General features: G+C 39.1%; 1 pseudogene; it reads right to left on the reverse strand.

Moving 5' to 3' along the window:
• Window positions 1–296: 296 nt before the first annotated feature.
• LOC120766094 (myotubularin-like) lies at window positions 297–10,727 on the reverse strand (annotated as a pseudogene).
• Between the last annotated feature and the right edge of the window lie 2,961 nt (window positions 10,728–13,688).

The raw sequence follows: 13,688 nt of genomic DNA on the forward strand, positions 1-13,688 counted from the left end.
CTAAAATGTAATTCATTATAACATTCTTATGAATACAATAAATCACTTTCATTTCATTTGTACCAGACCTACCAAAACAACTCTTAAAACCTTCCATAGCTAGAAGTTGATTAATAATGTTCCCAGTCCACAGGTTCTGAAAGGCACGTAATTGAAGAGTTGGGTTTGTTTGTTTTCAAGTCCTCCTCAAACAAAGACAGTCTAATGTAAGGCATTAGAATATTCCTCTTTATGCTATATAGATCTCTGTTAAGCACCACTTGTTATTCCAGTATAGAAAGGAGCCAACATTTTCTTCAAAAATGTGTTTGTACATGGGACACCATTTGTGAGGGAGATGTTGATGAGGCTGATGAATTGGATATCTTAGAATTAATTGTGATCTGAAGCTCTTCAAGTCTCCTGCTATAATCATCACGCAAGGCAAGGAGCTCCATGTAACGCTGCTCCACGGTGTTTGGCTGCTAGGAAGAGATCCATGTTAGTCTTAGCACTTCACTCCAACTACTTGTACACAGCCTGCTCCAGTATCCAGGGCTTCCTGGCAGGTGTAGCAAGTCCTGGCTGAACACAAATCCTCATTGCTGTCACCTGAGAGTCCTCTGCCTTCCAGCTGTGGCCCCCACAGTCAATCTTTGCACAAAATCATTTGTCCTAACTCAGTAAAATCAGCCACTGCTCCCTGGAGCATCTGGATTTTATTTTCTTGTTATCTAATTGTGTGTGCAGGATAGTTACTTGTATACTTTGACCAAAGCATTTTACTTGACTTACTAAAAGGTTTTAGAGTCCAGAAGGCAAATGTCTCAGCTTCTTCCCTAAAACTCAGTGTTTAGCCAGATTATTTTAGCTATGCTGATCAGATTAAGGTCCATGTCTTCAGCTTAAACAGCTTCTCTTACTGATGAAATTTACTTGAGTTTTCAACAGTAAATTTGCAGCTTAGTGTAAATAAACAAGTGAAATAAACTTTATTTGTGACTTCTCTAAGTAAACTTGCATGTGTTTAAAATCAACTGCTCTGGCTTTCAGGAGATGACTCAGGAAGAGCCTTTTAACTGTTTCCACTTTGAGCATAACTTCTTTTCCAGAGTAATGAAACAAATGGAAAAGAACTATTACAAATGTTCAAAGCAGAGAGAAAGCCTAAAGTTACCTTCAGCTGAATAAAGCTGTCTAGAAGTTTTTGCTGTTTCAGTTAACTTAATTCAAAGCTAGCAGTAGAGGAGTTTCAGCAGCAAATGGTTGAAAACCTCACTAGTTCCAAAGCAGTTCCACCAGCACTCTGAGGTGCACCACTCACTCTACACTCATATGAGGACAGTGATGAATGCTGAGGCAAATGTGAAATTGGAGCAATGCTGAATGTAGGTACTGAGATAACTGGTGATGTACCAGAACAGTTTTGCTAGCAGAGCATACTTCTAAGGAATGGCACTAAGAAAGGTCATCCAAAAAAAGGTTCAAGTCACATTGTTTGACTGATTAAGTGAAGATGAAGGATAAATTCCATGTGCACAAAAAAGTTGCATTTTTGTACAAAAACAGTGAAAATGAGGGCCAGTAGTAGCAGCATGGAATACTGTCACTTGGGTTTGCATTTCCTAAGGAGAAACTCCTGCCAAAAAGCTCACCCAAATAATGGCAAACTGCATTTTTAAGTAGGTCCTCAGTTAATTTGCATGCCTTATAATCCTTCAGTTTCTAAAATAAATATTTATATTCACCTTTTGCAAAATACCCTCATCTTTCACAACATGCAACAAAAGCTTTAAAACCAGAACTTCTAACTCCTGTAGGCAATGTACTTGTAAAAAGCCACAGCAAACTGCCAGGCTTTCCTGAAGCCTCTGAAGTGCTGTAAATAAAACAGGAGAGCAGCTGTGGAAAGGGAAGTGTATTGCTTGAAAACTACTGACTCATTCCAAGGTCTGGACTGTGAAGACTGCCTCTGTCAAATTGCTCCTCTATCTTCTCCTACTCAAATCTCCACAAGCTGTTAAAAAGGACAAAAAAAAGTTTCTGTACACAATCTTTATGTGCCACGTGACTGAGAGTTTCAGCAAGACTGTACCATACACCGAGTGTCCCTATGGATTAAAACCACAAAACTGAACTATGTGTCATTTGATCAAAGCTTTTCTGGACACCTAATCTGATCCACTTGTATAATTTCATCCACAGCGTAGACAATGCTGGGTCATCAATGTTACATAAAAAAATTAAATCTTACCATCAACACACAGAGCTTTGAAAGAGAAAGGACGCAGTAGGTCATTTCATTTGTAATGAAATTTGTTTCATACCCTCTCCCATCAAAAGGAGAAAGACCAAGAAAATGCAACTGTGTTTGTGTTGCTAATGCCCCAGCTCTTCAGCAAGGCCTATTTCTAAGTATTATCCTTCAGGACTTAGTAGCATCAAATGCCCTTAGACATGTGTCCGAGAAAAAGGGCTAGAAAGAGCTCAAGGACATCTTGCTACTAAACAGGGACATAAGTTCAATGAGTTAAGAGAGAACTACAATAATTACTTTCACTTTTTTTCTCCATCTTTACCAATTTAACGTTAAAAACTGAACAGATTACAGGAACTGCTCTTCAAGTCAGTTATGACACAAAATCCTTATTTCCAATGTCTAACAGCATTTTTTTGTACCTTATAGAGAATTTACTCACTTGTTGCTGAATCCTTGGGTTCCACCTGATGTAGTAATTGACTCAGAGCTCTAAGTGCCGCATGCTGGCTACTGGAGAGAGTGCTCCATGTAGCTCTTTACTATAAAAAGGATTGGTGTATTTCCATTTCTCACTGTTTATCAAAGACCATAATTTATCAAAGGACCTTATCAAAGGACCACGTTTCCTCAGTCACTTTCTAAAATGTAATGGAAGTAAGAACAGTAAATATTTGCATAAAATAAAGACATCCATCATAAAAGCCATTGTTACATTCTGAAATTAGTACACTCCTGGTTTACTTGGAAGCATAATATGTTACTGTATTAGAAAGATTCCAAACCCAGTGCTTGACAAGTATTTCAGCGACTGCATGGCACTATTCTATAACAAAAAAGCCAGTTCTAAATCACTGTCTGCAAAGGGCTATAACCAAATACAATACAACTGAAAATTATGCAATCACCTAAAGCCAGCAATGCAATGACACAATCAGTGGTTTGACTAAGCTCTTTTTCTCTGAGAAACTCCCTGTTATACAGGAAGGTGCCAAACTGGCAGCTGTACAAGTGATCAGGAACTGCTCATTGAATTCAAAGGCTGTAGGCAACTAAAATCAGGAAAGACAAACTCATTGTTGACATGGAAAACACAGAGGGATATGCACATGCCCTGGTTAAAGGGCTAAAGGTAGAGTTTCAAAGTGTGGCTACATCTACAACTTATTTTCAAGGTAATGCTTTCATGTACTTTATAGCAGACTAAGTGTTCCAATTACACAAGGTGTTCAACTTTCTCAAACTAGCCACTGAAAAATCTCTTCTCAAAATGGTCTAGCTGTAATTTAAAAAAGAATAAAATACAGAATGGTTACACCTACACTTTTACTAGCAAGACAGAGTAAGATCTCTTCAGCGTACTCTTACAGTGCAGCGCCATACAGGCAAATAAAGGTCCTGATCCTTAGCCCTAAGTGGACCAAGTTCACTGCTTTGTTTCATTAATTGCTGACATTACAATGTTTAAATCACAGCACTCAAAATCTCCCTAGCTTCCTTTTTAAGCATTGACAAAACAACACGTATCCCTGCAGTTCAAGAGACAGCAGACCCCATTAAGAGGGATGAGTGCAATTCCTGTAGAAGCTTTCTGCTGGGTATGAAGCATTCCTCAGTATGTGTCTGAGAATCCCAAATGCAGGAACACCGCCATGCCTGCACAGCCAGCGCCACATCCAGCAACGTGATCAAGCCTGTATATCACTTTCACAAAAGTAAATACACTCTTCTTTTACTACAGGTCAGAGCAGAGGGGTACACTGTCCTCTTCAAATACTTTATTTTTTTAAAAAAAAAGATGGAGCGTTTTACTTCAGTAATCTCTTCACACTGTTACCTTCTGAAGAAGGCCGCAACATACCTGTTGAGACATCTGCCACACACAATCAATAAACTGGAGAAAGATGGGTGATCTGTCTGCATCAGCATGATTTTTATCACTGTGGCCTATTCTCTGAAATGAAGCAAAGCAGCCCCCATTAACTGAAACATGCTATTTTGTGGCAACATGCATTGTTTCTTATTTTCAGTCACAATTCTATCAAATATTTACAGAGCTAAAAGAGAGTATGAAAGATCAAAAGATTTTCTGCTTGCATTATAATTTTTTTTAATCATGGAATAGTTAAAGTTGGAAAAGACCTTTGAGATCATGGAGTCCAACTGTTAACCCAGCACTGACCAGTCCACCACTAAGCCATGTCCCCAATCCCTCCAGGGATGGTGACTCCTCCACTTCTACAGAACACTCCAGAAAAGACTGACCTTCACTATAAGCTAAATAACCCATCAAATAAAAATTTACAGTACGCTCAGATTACAGCAGGTGGCTAAAGAGTGGCTTCAGCCATTTCCAAAGATCACTACTTGACTGAACAAATTGAGAAAACAGTTTAAGAAAAAGCAACTACTTAAATCATTCTTATTGCTGCTGCATTGTCAGACATGAACCAATGGACTGAGCAAATCATCTGGAAGGCATGCCAAGTCCTGCCTCACTATTTGGAAAAAAACACCTGTTGAGGGAGAATAAAATCCTTTGATTACCCAACAAAAAGGAACATAGGTTATTTGAATTTATTAATAATGATGAAGAACACACAGATCTCTTTTTAAGCTCTGTGTTAAACCATAACACCTTTGACTACAAATCTAGTTATACCTCTGTGTTAAACCATAACACATTTGACTACAAATCTAGTTATACCATCTAAGTTTTATCTGCATCCTGACTTAACTTTAAGTACAACATAAAATATGACAATAAAAAGCCTCAAAGCATCTTTAGAAGGTCAGATCAAAAACTGCCACAGCCTACAAGCACATGCAAATGGTGAGGTGATTTATGCTGAGTACTTGTACATGGATTTCCAAATGAATGCAACGCTCTTATACATTTGCAAATGTAAAATGGGCATGAAACACACACACACAAGTATATTTTTTCCAGATGCCTATTTTCCAAATTTTAGCAATATTAATATCTTTAGGATATTCCATTAGGGACAAAATATCCACGCAAGTAACTGACACTGAAGTTGTAGAAACTTCTTAATGTGAGTAAATTCCAGCAGCAACAAGCAACATTGTTGTAATGTTTATAGTAAGTAACAGCACAGTCTCCCTGGAAACCTAATCTGCTCCTCCAGGTTCCTCCTACAGATTTCCTGGTTAAATGGTTATCTGCCACATTTAGAAAAACTTCCGCTAATGCTCTGAAAAGTTTTCTAACACAAACAGGAGGAACAGAGTTCCTTCCTCAGAATATTCTGTGATTTTTTTCCATGAAAATGATTCACATACCTGTGAAATATTATGGACTTGCTATGGAAGTAGCTACTTAACCTTCTGAGCTTCCAACCTCCTGCCCAGAAGACAACTGAACAGAAGTAGAGCCAGCATTACCAGCGACAGCCTCTTGGGAGCTATTACGAGTGTAAAATATTTGGGAATCAGCAAGCAAATTCTCACTTAGAAGACACCCGCCAGACTCATTCATCCGCTTCTTGTGACAGTCAAAACAGTCCGAAGAAAGAGTGAGAACCTCATGTCCCAGCTTTATCTGAAGAATTTGAGAGGACACCATTTTTCTGCCGCCTTATTTTCATTGCTCAATAACCACAGTGACCCTAGCAATTCTATGCTTTTAAAAAGATGCAAAGGACAAAATATGCGTTCGCAGAGAAAGAACAGCAAGAAAAATATTGATCAAACAGGTCCAAACCCATACGTTCTGCTCAGTTTACCTGGAAATGTTTCAGATCTAAATTCAAAAACAACGAAAGGAATTATCAAACCCTTACGCAAAGCAAGCAGTTTAACGCTGCAAGTTTTTCAGAAAGGTAACATCGCACAGTCTTTGCTATTATCTTCTGATTCATACTGATGCAAACTTGCATCCAAAGCTTATCCACCCTTTTTGCACCAGAACTTCAAAGCCTTCAACGGTTCTGTAGTAGCTGTCCAGCACGAGCATGGCCAGGGAGGTGAGCTGAGCCGTGCGGTCCCAGCCATCGCCGCAGTGAACCGGCGCCACGCTCCAGCCCAAGGACGCCTCATCTGGCACCTGAATGGCTCCCGTCAGCACCAGCTGCCCAGGAGCAACACACACCAAACAAACGACACAGCTTATTTCTGCTCAAATCAGAACCATAGCTTCCTTTCTTTTTATCTGCATTAATGCTGTTTCCATTAAAATACCTGAAAAGAGCAGTGTAATTACCTGGAGAATAATTTTCTAGGAGACCAAGGGAACTTCTTGCATAAAAACAGAGAAACAGATCGGTTCCCTAATCCCTTAGTAAGATCAAATTCATATCACGGTAAATTCTTAAAAAACAGGGCAGAAAACAGTAACCTTGATAAACCAAAGAACATAAGCTTCTTTTTCAAAGAAAGAGGGGATTTACCATAGGATATACTCTCTAAAAATTCAGTGTTATTTCATTTGACTCCTTTCTTTGAACTAAATGACTGAATTATGTCAGATGTTGGAAAAAAGAGCTTGCACCCTTCTAATATACTTATTTTTCCAAATATTAAATTAAGATTAAAATTTTATTAAGTAGGATTCATTACATAATACTCTAATTACTTTTGCATGGCTGTACTTGAGGCAAAAGAGTCAAAGTTCAACTAGTAGGAACACTGGTGAACTACCAGCTTAAGTATTTAATTTGTGCTACCAGATGAAAATTACGAAACTTAAAAATTATTTTAAAAAGCAATAATTCACAAAATAAGTCACATACATACAACTGAAGTATTTACTAGTATTTCACAGTGACGGTCACCTGCAGGCCTGTATTGCAAGAAACCAAAATAAATCAGTTCTCGCTCACGTAAAGCAAATCAGAGAAAGCATTCCTTTACTAAAGACTCTTGAAGCAGGCAACAAACATTCAATGTCACCTGCTGTTGCTTAGTTATGAGTCTCATAACATACTCTAAGATTAGTTGGCTAAAAAAGCCAACACTCAGGGATGTTGTTTTTGTAGTTCAAGTAGTTTGATGTGTTCTAGGACTATGTCAAAGCTCAGCAAAGAAAGCAAGGATGAGATGACAGATTTGGAAAAATATTTTCCCAACAATCAAGGAAAAGTTACCTTGATATGTTCTAACCAATGGGTTGATTCCAGACTTGACAACCAATGTGATTCTTCCACATTAGGATAAACAATGTCCTTCAGCTTCTTCAAAGAGTCCCACGCGACATGACTATTGTGAATGTCCCAGAAGAAAAGTTCTGCATTGGGATGTGCATCTCCACCTTCATATCCTCCCCGGCTGCCTACAAACAAGAGAGCTGAAGTTAACCTTAGTCCCATAGACACCCTTTTCAACAGAACAAGAAAGGAATGAATGTCATTTGACATGGAAATAGACAAAAGTGATAAATGTATGGCCAAATAAATTTAGGAGTTCAGTTAAGAAGCAGATACCTTTAATTTAAAAATTATGTTCAAGATTCTTAGAGTCTGTCTTTAAGAAGTAAATTAGCAATAACATTAAGGTTTACTTTAAACTATCTTCTCTAAAATGAAATTTTAGTGCTGAAGACTAGACATATATTTAGACTGTTAAGCTATTAAGGAGCCACATAAGTAAAGTGTCCTGCTGCTGCTCTTTCAAAACATTTCATGGCCACCACTGCAGAGGATGTGCCTGGTCACAAAAGGAAGCAGAAAACCCATACACATTTTAGGGCACAAAGCCACCAATGAGACTTTCCAAAGATAAACATGGAATATTTTGGGTTGGAAAAGACCTCTAAGTCCAACCATTAATCCAGCAGTGCCAAGCCCACCACTAAACCACACCCTCAAATGCCACACCTTTTAAATACTTCCAGGGACAGTGATTCAACCACTTCTCTGGACAGCCTTTCCACAAATAAAATTTTCCTGATGTCCACTTTAAACCTCCCCTGGTGCAACCTGTGGCCATTTCCTCTCGCCCCATCACTTGTTACTTGGGAGAAGAGGCCGACCCCACCTGGCTCCAACCTCCTTTCAGGCAGTTGTACAAAGTGATAAGATCTCCCTTGAGCCTCCTTTTCTTCAGACTAAACATCAGCTCCCTCAAGCTCAGAGAGCTGCAAAACTGCAGCACTTCCTGCAGACAGCAAAAACCCGCCATAAATTTTGCCTTTCCATGCCATCGCAGGCACCAGCTGTACATCAGACAAGAGCCTAAAGCACTGTGCAGCTTTTCCCCGTGAGTGCCACCTCCACTGCTGTGCAGCAGCACAGTACTCTGTGCTCTCTCTTTCCTCAGATGCAGGGTTACCAGAGCTGCCAGGCTCTGCAGTGAAAGAAGCAATGAGCGTATTTTTCTCTTTGAGTATTATGAAGTCTGTGAGGAATGATTGTAATTTCAGCATCAGGGCTGCTGCAGCTCCTGGCTGTGCCTTGACTTATGCACAAGGAACTGAGCAATGCATGAGTAGCACAGCCCAAGATTTTGCTTAGAGATATCTTCACAGCTGTTCACAAAATATTTTCAGTGCTGATCAATGCTGATTTGCACTTTTTATGTCATTCTCCCTCAGACCCAGAAATGGACCCTACTGTGTCTACTGCTCTGATTGAGCATTTCATATTTAGACATATGAGGAGCTAATTAAAACATGTACATATCAAGTTTGCCTATAAGACATCTTAAATTTTTCTGCAGTTCTTGGACAAACTCGTTTTTTTACCCCATGTGTTTCAAAGATGTAACTGACAATCTTTCCACAAGGTAAACAGAAAGATTCCAACTTTTGTTCACCCAAAAAAATTCAGCATGCAGAGGATAATGGGATTTGTACAGCCAAATGCAAACAATTGAGGCAGACCCTCAAAATACAAACCATCATGTTAAAACAGCCCCTAGGACGGACAGAATGTGTGCTATACACACAAACACAGTAACAAAGTTTAACAAACTACATTCTGTACTATAGAGAAGAAGACTGCGCAGGTACAAATACACGCACCTAACTCACTCAGAGCAAACTACCAGGATTATTGCCCCCCCTCAAATTATTATTGTTATTCCTGAAAGCACCTTAACACTTGTGACACATAAACCTCCTGGATGCAAACAAGTTTTACCATTTCACATTCCTTTCAGCACAAGCACTGAAGAGGGCTCGTTTCACTGAACTGGTGTTCCTTCTCTCCAGATAAGCACACTTAGCATTTCCTTCAGGTCTCAAACCCATGGGAGCTCAGCGCTCATGCTCTTTGCTGTGCAGACACATGAGTAAGTACTGAAGAGCACATCCCCTTCATTTGTGTTTGAAGTCCTATGACTAATGAACTATCCTCAGGAGTGGCACATTCTCTTATGGCAAAAGCATTAAATTTGTCTCCTTCACCACCTCTCCCTAACATGGTTTTTGCATATAATGATGGAGCAGATCCCTGTGTACTGTGTTCCATGCCAAAAACAATACTGACACAGTGTACTGGCATGATCTGAGCATGCCTAAATAATCTAATCCTCCACAGGGAGCTGACAGGGAAGCAGAGGAGAAATCAATCCACAGGCACAACTTTTCTTCCTGGAAGGTTAGAGGAGGTGATTTTTCAAGATCTGTTCCAGCCTGAGCTGGGATATGATTCTGACCCCATTAAAGTTTTGATGACAGATAACAAAAAAAGTCACCCAGTAAAAACAGTGTTTCTGTACTTACCAACTACAAGTAACTGGGGAAGAGCAACAGGTAGCAAGGTATCCAAGATTATACCCACACTGCTGTTTAGAGTGCAAGCACCCAAATTAACTTATCACTCTCTCTTTATCTGCTGGATGCCAGGATAGGTCTGAAGTAGTCCACGTCACGGTTATGGAGACCCAAGCAAAGGATGCCTGTCAGTGGGCTTGGTTTTATGCACACATCTTTTCTAGGATGGAATTTTCCCAGAGGATCTGAAGGTTGCACAGAGGTGGCCTGTCATTCTGACAGGGGACACGCTCCACAGCCCAGCCTACGGCAACCTCCCAGTGCACAGTGGAGTCATGCCTGACTTCAGTCCCACGCTAACATCTGTGCATGGCTGAGAACAGACACAGTAAAGCATGTCTGGAAATCCACATATGGTACTGAAACTCTGCTTGGGGACCTACTTTAGACACTCATGTCCTTTCATGGCCTCGACCCTCAGTTATTGATTATGTAAATTTATCTATATCAAGATCACTACTATTCCCCAAAACTGTCTTACAGAAAACTTCAAAGTCTCCTCCTCATTTCCATCTAAAAGACATAGAAGCATCTGTTTACCTTGTTTGCAACTGCATTGGCATTGGGCCTAGCATCATAGATGGTCAGTTTGGAGATCTGCTTGTTGGCCTCCCTGATGATATCAAGGTATCTTTCCTCATCTTTATTCCTCTTGCCACCCATTGCAACCAGGGGCTGACTGCAGCGCATGATTACAGCAGCACCACCCTGTGTGCCGTCCAGTTTCAAAAAGCTCTTCTTAAATTCATCCATAAGCATGTTCCTATAATCAGTGAGGAAAAAACCTCCTCTAGATTCCATTTCCTACTGAATTATTGGAAAGTCTTAATTTACAGGTTATAGCTAATTCATAAGAGTTCTCTCCTCTGCTTGAAGCTCCACCCATTTTTTCAATCCAAATCCAATGGAACATTTAATATCACAACTGGATCCTGCAAAAAAAGTTGGATTCATAAGAGTTCTCTCCTCTGCTTGAAGCTCCACCCATTTTTTCAATCCAAATCCAATGGAACATTTAATATCACAACTGGATCCTGCAAAAAAAGTTGGAGTGAGGAAAAGATTACTGTGAAAAGAAGACTCAAGCAAAATGTTCTTATGCGTGGCAGACTAGAAAGCAGACATACAGGAAACAAAAGCATGTTTCTGCCTTTGAGTCTCCTCTCCCAGCACATCAGTAAGTCTGCACAGTCACTCTACAGCTTTGCGCATCATCCAGTTTAACATGCTGCAAAAATATTTCATGCCTTGTTCAGTATGCAGGGAAAACGGACACCCTGAGAGATGCATTCTACTACATGCTGACTGCCCCTGCTTGCTAATACTGCTTTGTTGATATACAGCAGAAAGCACAACTAAAGGACAAAAAGACATTACTAGAACAGTTAGCTACAGCCAGAAAGATTTCAGTTCAGTAGTCCCAAATCCTTATGAAAAAAATGAAAGCTACCACAAGCACATTTTATTCTCTTCCATGTCTGCTTATCAAACACGTTACCACTACCCCCACCTGCAGAAGGTTCTACCCAAAGTATTTTCCTTCTTTTAACAGCAAGGACAATCAAAGTCTTGGTTTACTGACAGCCATTTTAAGAACTACTGCACATCATGAGTTGCTGCCATTCATCTATCACAGTTTAAGGGTAAAGGGAATGGCTCTCAAAAAAAGCTCTGACAGACAAAAGATACAGTTATCAGCTCAGTATAAGTAATTAAACTGTAATTTTACCAGGCAAAAATCGCACTTTTACAACACATTTAACTTGAAAGAACTTACATTTTTATACAGAGTTCTCAGCGGCACAAAGGCAATTACTATTTAGTCATTGCAGAATGAAGATGCAGTTATTACAAACATTACAGACCATTTCAAGCAAAAAGCCTCCCACGCAATTCCACAAGCATATGGGTGCCAAAGGTAAAACAAATGAACTGGTCACAAGATTGAATCAAAGGCAGAGGGCGTGAACAGAAGGGAGTTTAAAGCCAACTCATCCCATGAAGTAATTGTTGCATATTATTCACATTTTCCACACTCCTCAGGTACAGCCTGTAGTTTGTGACGTACCCTTGTCCTTTAACAGGGACATTAAATGGACACATATACATCTCATCCTTGTCTGTAAACAATGTCGTGTTTCTTAAAAGATTGTGAAAAGACAAAAATGAGAGCTAAGGACAGTATCACTTAAGTACCAGTAAAAACAGATAGCATCTAACCTGTAGATTCTATTAGGACACAACTTGGTTTCTATACATGGAAAGAAATTGCAAGATTTTAAACAATTTACAGTTATTTGTGGTGAGTGATGAAAATAATCTTTCAGAATTTCTTTGAAAAATTGACGACATTTCAGCATAACTTACCTTTACCCCCAGCCCAAACCACACAACAATTCAGTAAGATACAAGTGTGTGCCAGAGTGCTGAACATCACTGCATCATGCAGCTATTGAGCTTCATACCTGTAACCCTGGTCACTCCTGGCAGACGAGGTATTTCTTTATTTTGTTCCCAGTTAGTTCCATCTTTTAGAGTCTAAAGAAGAGAAGCACAGCAGCACATCACTGTTTATTTACAATTTCAAGTTCCAGATTAAAAATAAGACCAACCAAACTTAAAGGTAATTCCTGCATGGGAATGTACAGGTCTTGCCAAAGTAGGAATTCACAGACTGAACCAAAACAGGAACACACACCGCTATCTTAAAATGCAGCTATGAAACATTTAAAGGTTAAACGCATCTGAAACATAAGCAGGTTTTAATATTTCTCCTAAAATAATAGTCAATTATTTGTATCTTAAAATGCAGCTATGAAACATTTAAAGGTTAAACGCATCTGAAACATAAGCAGGTTTTAATATTTCTCCTAAAATAATAGTCAGTTATTTGTATTCAATTGGAATTAAGCCACTATACTGGAAGTTCTCTGGAAGTTTTATGCACTTAATTTTCCAAGTATGTTGGGTTTGGAAGAACAAATTGACTGAAACTACTTAAGCAATGTACTCACGACTATCACACGCAATCTACTCTTTTGTGGCTTCCCCACATTCAGTACTTTCTGTTTTCTTGCACCCTGGTTACACCTTCTTCAGCTGCACAGCATTAGAAAGCAGAGGGGCATGATATTTAGATTGGCTTAAAGTATTTTTTATTCTAGATAAACATCTTAAAACAAGGCATAACTTAGCAATTGTGATACAGAATCTAAGTCAAGAAAGCACCAAAAATTTTCAAGAATGCCACAGAATATTTCAAGGTAGAAAGTGAGGATAAAAGTAAGTACATTAGAACTGATTTTAAGGAGCCTCTCATTAGCTGTGATAGAGAGTATTTTGCTTATCTACTCCAAAAGAAATTTAAATCTTCTCAGTTAACTGCATTACAATTTTAGCAACAAAAATAAGTATATACATTCAAGAAGCCATTTAAATACATATTTTTTGAACTAAATAAGCAAGATAATGCTCTCTGGGAACTCTGATGTAAAAAAATAAAAATGTGAAAAAAGTTATACTTGCCCTTTTACTGGAAGAGTTCTCTAAGGAGTTTGAATTATATTTAGGTGTCAATGATGAGGCCATGCATGGTATCTGACAAGTAAACACAAATTGGAGACTTAAACTTCCTCCTGAGCTACAGACTATTTTCCAGGAGAGATTTTAGACTTTTGAGGACCAAAGGGAGACACCAAGAACTTAAAAGAGTGTTTTGCA

This window comes from Hirundo rustica (assembly GCF_015227805.2).
Source record: "Hirundo rustica isolate bHirRus1 chromosome 5 unlocalized genomic scaffold, bHirRus1.pri.v3 SUPER_5_unloc_1, whole genome shotgun sequence".
NCBI classification, from domain to species: Eukaryota; Metazoa; Chordata; class Aves; order Passeriformes; family Hirundinidae; genus Hirundo; species Hirundo rustica.